Source organism: Coenobita brevimanus, chromosome 23, assembly GCF_032717465.1.
Source record: "Coenobita brevimanus isolate Jiangsu-jjx chromosome 23, ASM3271746v2, whole genome shotgun sequence".
NCBI classification, from domain to species: Eukaryota; Metazoa; Arthropoda; class Malacostraca; order Decapoda; family Coenobitidae; genus Coenobita; species Coenobita brevimanus.
Genome location: NC_136976.1, coordinates 11,881,281 through 11,888,700, shown reverse-complemented (window position 1 = coordinate 11,888,700; position 7,420 = coordinate 11,881,281). Strand labels below are relative to the sequence as shown.

Genomic DNA, 7,420 nt, shown 5'->3' with positions numbered 1-7,420 from the left:
TTACTTTAACATCGTTTTAGCAAAATTGAAGTGAACGCTGATGCAGCCACGGTAGGGATCATCACAAAGCTACAAAATCCGGGAAACCTCATGTTTCATTCATTCATTCATTGCCAGACGCCATGTATCCCAAACGGGGTGGACAAGGGCTTAGAGTTAATTGTTTTAGAGGGAGGAGCACTAATCCTCCACCAACCCCACTTGACACGTAGAGATGCCAACAGCATCTGGTGTTCCCAGGCGGTCACCCATCCAAGTACTAACCAGACCCAACGTTGCTTAACTTCACTGATCGGATGGGAAGAGGTGTACTCAACGTGGTATGGCCGTTGGCAAACCTTAGGAAATCAATAAAAGTAGGCTGCCAGCATATTATATATCGAAACATACGGCCTGGAAATCAACACTGCCAATTGGACTGCAGTTCATTAGTTGCATTCACCCACTGAAAACAATTAGCCTGTACATATCTCACTGCCACACAGATTTACTCACAGAAAGCTCGCTCATACCTGCTTATCCATATATACATTTATAAGCATCCATACTCCCGCCCAGAATAAACGTTTAGTTACTCGTTCTCCAAAGTAACTTCATCATCGCTCACAAAGACACCTTCACCAGCCTTCTCTGTGAATATCAGCCATCTCTACTCATCTATCCATTATTACATGCACCCACCCTGTCCATCCACCCGCCACACCCAGTCATCCACTCCATCCGCCAACCCACTAATTTCATCCATCTCCACACTATACCAACTTATCCACACACTTTTCCACTCACCCACTGTATCCACCCACCACTACATCCCCCATCCACGCCCCCACCCACACTGACTGACGACCACATACAAACTTACAAGTGGCATCTTCACCCACCATATTCCATCCATCTTCATCCATCCATTCACTCCTCTACCCACCATCTACATTCATCCACCCATCCGTGCCCCCACCACCCACTGCCTATCTCCAGTACTCTCACCACGGGGACCTTCATTCCCATTACCCATGAGCACCAACCATCACATTCACCCACCATATCCACCCATGTCCCCATTCAGCCACCCATCGCCCACACCCATGCCCCGGAAAATACGACTTCTATTTTTGAATTAAAACTCGGTGAAGCGGGAAATACGGTTCGCAATTTGGAATCTGCGTACATATATATATTTTTACTATGAGGCTATGGTAATGAGTGTGAAATGGGCAACGCATCAGACAGCTTCCCCCAAAAGAGAGAATTTGATACTGGAAATTAATTAGCTTCGTTAGTGGTTGAGGCGTGTATATGATGGACGTATCAGCCTGGCGTAATTGAAATGGCAAGTCCGTGATCATTATAATCTGCAGTGATCGAATGGCAAGTTATTACAAGACTTGGGAATATCCACCAATGTCATAATTACGTCTTCCCTCTGCTTTATGATTTTCCAAATGAACGCTTCCCGAATTTCGCTAATTAAGTTGAAAAGACAAAGTCCGAATGATATGGTTAATTAATTTTTGCTGGACCTAATTTGTATTCGTTTATTATTTGTAATATGCAAGAGGTGTGTGTGTGTGTGTGTGTGTGTGTGTGTGTGTGTGTGTGTGTGTGTGTGTGTGTGTGTGTGTGTGTGTGTGTGTGTGTGTGTGTGTGTGTGTGTGTGTGTGTGTGTGTGTGTGTAATTCACCTGGTCGGTCAGGATCACGTGATGGTTGTGATCATCAGCATTTTACCCTCCTGGAGGAGAGCAGAGAGCTCATATAGTCCGATCTAAGGGCAAAGCCTTGACCTTAACACACACACACGCTCATCCTCATGCTCAAGGAGGAGAGAGACCACCCGCTTCGTCTGTGAAGCTTTTCGCATCCCGAGCAAGGCGCGAACCCCCGCCTTAGCAGACGCTAAGCGATAGCGTTACCACTGAGCCGGCGAGCGGTGTGTGTGTGTGTGTGTGTGTGTGTGTGTGTGTGTGTGTGTGTGTGTGTACTTAATAACCGCTGCAAACGATTCAATCTAATGTCAGTTTCTAAATGAAAGTATCGTTTCCTCGATGTTAACTTCGCTGATAACAACGTTTAATACCGTCCGTTTTAAGATGATTCAAAAAAAAAAAAAAAGTTCTTCCAGGTGATAAGAAAGGGAAATGCACAGTTCCTGTACTGCGAATCACATTCTGAATAGAAAGTCATTAACCTAACCTTATCACTGTTGAACAGTTTATATTTGTGTCACGTGCCACGTGCACCGCCTGGGTGTGATGAAACCTGTCAAAAACAAATCCTGAAGAATTGGGCTATCATGTGGTACAAACTACGCAGTGATCGACCCTGTGGTTGCTGAGATGTAAGCTTCTCAATAGTGAAACGGTCGGGCCGGGTTGGGTCGCCCATATGTGAGAAAATGCCACCACCTGACGAGTGACTAGCCAGTGCTTCGCCCTCGCTCGTAGTAATGTAGTTTAATGCTGATACTGATCAGATATTATTTAGATCAGATGCAAAGAGTAATTACTGGCAATTTAATCACAGGGATGTCTCACTTACTTGTCTAACGATTTGTGTATAGGGAATATATTTAATCTTTTGAATCCTAATACAGTTCCTTGCAGATTTAAATTTTTATAGCATGAATACTTAACACATATATCATGTATATTTCTCAAACTATTGGCACATGTTCAACCTCTTGAAATTGGTAACGTCATTTTTAGCGTCATGTGGACGCGTTCATTTAGGTTTTGAGGTATTTCTGAAGTACAGAGACTTTTAATGTGAGAATCGAATGAATTGGTTAGAAAAAATTGTTTGGCTGTATAGTGACTCAGATGAAAACTACAAGGCAGCACTGAAAGAATTATTAAAAACACAATCTTACAAGGAATCAAACTCAGTAACCATATATTCATATTAATAAATCAAGTGAGAATATATAACAAACAAGCTATCGTAATTGGAACTCTACATTGGAGAGATATACAGCGATAATATCAATTTACAAACTCAATTCCTTCATCAAAAGAGGTTTCCCCCCCAAAAAAAAATTATCTAGCGGTAATAAGAATGCAATATTATAAACGACGCCACTGAAATGAGGGTAGAAAGCGACTAAGTAAGCTAAGGCATACTATGAGAAAGATAACTACTATACTTAGCTAGCAATTTGCATACTTCACGTGTATACTGCCCTGCCATAATCATACTTTAACATAACCAACATTCTGCAAAGAAGCACAAAGGAAAAAAGCACACACACACACACACACACACACACACACGACTGTCGTAACGGCACACATAAACATGCCGAACAAAAAATCTTATAGTTCAGTGCAATGGTACTTTTTATGAACATCATACTTTTTTAATCAGGGATAGGGAGATTTTTCGTTGAGAAATGAGATTGAAAACAATATCATCAGCCTCATGTATATGCTTAAGTGTTTATTATTCCTCCGCCCACCTTTGGTGGGGGAAGCATTAAGGGATTGGATTGTCTGTCCGTGCGTGCGTCCAGCGGGCGTGGGTTAGTGCGTCCGTAAGACTTTACTGGGCGTGATATCTTATGAACCCATTGACGGATTTCCACAAAACTTTTGTCAGTGATGAAGTGTCGAGATGATTTACTGATCAGCTAGGTTAAGGAGTCAAGGGTCAAGGTCATGTGGTTTCGATTTAATTTATCCTTGTGAGGGCGATATCTCCTGAAGCCCTCGACGGATTTCGACTAAACTTATGTCTGTGATACAGTATGAAGGAACGATGAACTGATTGGGTCAACAAGGTCAAGGGGTCAAAAGTCAAGGTCATGGTGTGGGCGTGATATCTCCTGAACCCCTCAAAGGATTTCAACCAAACTTTTGTCATTGACACTGTGAAACGACGGCATCAAGGTCAAGGGGTCAAAGGTCAAGGTCATATGGATCGACTCAGTTTATCTTTGGTCTCATTTCAACCCACAGTGAACCCTGTCATGGAGGTTGTATGTCAAGTCCGTGCTCAAGGCTTGGCGGAAACTTACCAAGCGACATTGTGTGAACAGCCCGGAGCCCAAATTCTCGACGTTTAATTTTTTCTTGAAACCGTTCGACGAATTTGCTCAACAGAAGGAAGAATTTGCATAGCGAATAGCCAAACGTAAAGTCCTAAAGTCGAGGATGTCATTTTCATTATGTGCTACATAACGGTAGACTTACACCCAACGAAGGAGAACCCACATGTAGTTCAGAGGTTAATGAAGACTCTAGAATTCTAACCCTTCAGAGCTAAAACATACTGTACCCTCCAAAGCTCGAAAAATCGTATAGAGGTGGTTCCTTTCAGTACAGTGACTTTCTTTTATTATATTCTTGGTATTTTCAAGTAGAAATCTTAACAAACATAATGTTATGAAAGCGAAGCGTTTAGATTACAAGGTTCACCTTCCCCTCTAGGTCCCCTCACACCTCGTGGACACTCCCCTCACCCCTTCTACATTGCCCTCACCCCTCCTGCACATATTCTCTCACCCCTCCTATGTACCCTTTCGCCCCCTGTTTATCTCCGTCACCCTTTCTGTGCATCCGCTCAATCTTCCTCCACACCCTCTCACACCCCACCACTAGTACATACCGTCTCAGCCCTCCTGTACACATCCTCTCCCCTCTTGTTCATTCCCTTCACACCGATTGTGTACATTCCCTTACCCAACCAAAGCATCCCCTTCTTCACTTTTATTATCTGTTAATATTATTATTACTATTATTATTATTATTATTATTATTATTATTATTATTATTATTATTATTATTATTACTATTATTATTGTTATTATTATTATTATTATTATTATTATTATTATTATTATTATTACTAAAGTTAGTAATTCGAGAAATGTTTTTTTTTTTAAACAAGGTGCGGTGGGTGAAACAGACATTTGCCCCACCTCCTTGAATTCCTCACTTCCTCCAACCACTTTCCCCCGTCCCACCCCACGCCGCTCTACCACCCCACACCTCTGAATCCGAAATGGCCGGCCACACGTCAGGGAACTGAGGTTTATGGTGTGTCAGGCCAGACACTGGCCTCACATACCCTACTGGTAGTGGGAAAGGGAGGGGGGATGGAGGGGATACAATACCTTATGCACAGTGCGCGCCTCACACCCTCATCGTAGCACCACAACGGTCAAAGGTTCCATGAAACTTTCCTGCCAGCTTTGGCGATGGAAGCTGTTTTAGCATTATCACCATCATTTTTTTTGTTTTAACTGAGAATATGGTTAAGTCGAATCCAGAAAGCAAGGAAACTGATGTCACTAAAAGAGAATTATCAACAGCGTGCCTTATGGAATGTTCTAGATATCTGCTCACGTAGTCAAGATTTTGGAAGCTGACTCTACCTTATAGGCCTAACCATCTGCAAATTTTTTTCTGTCTAGATATCCACGAAGTGGTAGTTGCGACGACCATCATCCACTTACGTGATGTAGTCTACTTCCTCCTATGGTGACTCTACACTGAGTAACAGGCCTAATGATTGCCTGTAACCCAGAAATCCATTTACAACGCTCGGTGGTAATCATATAATCAAATAACAGGATGATGTGGAGCTTGCTATGGTGTCCCTGTTGACCGGGTGGAGAGACGCAAATGCGGCGTCTGTCCAAGAACCAAACCTTCAGACTTTTCCCCGAGCCTTGCTGTGCCGAGGAGCTCTCCACCACATAGGAACATCGGTTCACTGCATGAGATGGCCCCGCAGGGGCAATTGTTTGCCTTCGGTTGACGAGTCTACTTGGCAAGACAGACTGGGGTTACTTTACTACTAATACTATTACACCTGCCCACACTCTGCTCACAATATTATCAAACGCAAAAGTTCACCATCATTTCCCTGCCGACTGTGGGTATAGAAGACGTTGCGTGAAATATTTAAATATGATACTAGTATGAAGCACACGACAAAAAAGTAGAAGGAAGAAAGGTCAGTTACATCAGAGAATCAATAAGAAATATCGAATGCAGGAAACCATGCTGGCATAGAATTGCCGGCAAACTTACGTTCGAGGTAGTATCTTACCATTCAGACTCTTATGACCCACTTTTAGTTATATAAAATCACGTGACGTTAATTGGACTAAAATACTAGCGTTATTATGACTGCGAAAAAAAATTACTGGTGACAGTATCAACACTTTCACCCCTTATACTTACTCACCACCGAATAAAATCGTCTGCCCTTAGCTGCAGCAGAATACACTAGAGTTGTCTTGACCATGAAGAGGGGTAATGATGCCAGTATTAACACTCAGGCTCCTATAAATCACTTTCAGCTACAAAAAAAAAATTGTTTTCCATTAGTTGGAGTTGAATTATTAAGCACACTGTTAAACATCTTGAATCCAACAGCTTAATTAATGACAGACAGTATGGTTTTCGCCACGAATGATCCACTTTTGATATACTCAGTCTCATGACTCATACCATCAATCAGTCAAATGACCAACATGGAGAAACCCATGCAGTAGCCCTTATTTCTAAAGTTTTTGACAGAATGTGGCACCATTCCCTATTATCCAGACTCCCTTGCTAAGGCCTATCATCTTTTGTCATCCTGATTTCCTCATATCTCAGCAACAGAAAGATATGAGTGTGGGGAGGAACAGGTTGGAATGATGGGACGATTGCAGATTCTCTTGTCTGTAGGTTCATCCTGGGGACCTTAACCTTGATGATGAGGAGGACTTCTAATACTTTGTAGGCGTCTCGTATCTGAAGCCCGACCGATGGCCAGGATGTTCTCTTCCATCATTTGTCTGGTCAGACGGGTATTGTGGCAATGTCTTGTGTGCGTGTTTTAGGGGTACCATTCTGCAGGCGAAGTACTATTCCTCGGCTAAGCTTGGTGGTTGTATATATATATATATATATATATATATATATATATATATATATATATATATATATATATATATATATTGCCAGACGCCTCAATCCCGTTTGGGGTGGCCACAAACAAATCGTCTCCAAGTCGCCCTGTCCCCCGCCATTTCACTGCCCTGCTCCCAACTCACACACCCCTCTCTCATATACCTCTCCACCCCATCCCTCCATCTCATCCTCGGCCTCCCCCTCCCTCTTCCCCCCTCCACCTCACTCACATACACTCTCTTCGTCAGTCTTTCACCCTCCATCCTCTCCACATGGCCAAACCACCTCAGTGTGTTCCTCATAACGCTTCCTATCACATCCACATCCACACCGCAACGCTCCTTTATATCCTCATTCGTCAGCCTGTCTCTCCACGTGACTCCACAGGCTCCTCTTAAATAACTCATTTCCACTGCTCTCACTCTTGACTTGTGTCCTTCCAACAATGTCCAAGCTTCACTTCCGTACGTTAGAGTTGGTATCACAATACTGTCATGTAGTAACTTTTTCACTTCCATG

At 42.8% G+C, this 7,420-nt stretch overlaps 1 non-coding gene across 1 annotated transcript; it reads right to left on the bottom strand.

The window, feature by feature from the left end:
- Positions 1–215: 215 nt before the first annotated feature.
- LOC145393197 (5S ribosomal RNA) lies at positions 216–334 on the bottom strand. Its single transcript, XR_013896153.1, has one exon. It is a non-coding gene; the product is annotated as a 5S ribosomal RNA (ribosomal RNA).
- Positions 335–7,420: the final 7,086 nt, after the last annotated feature.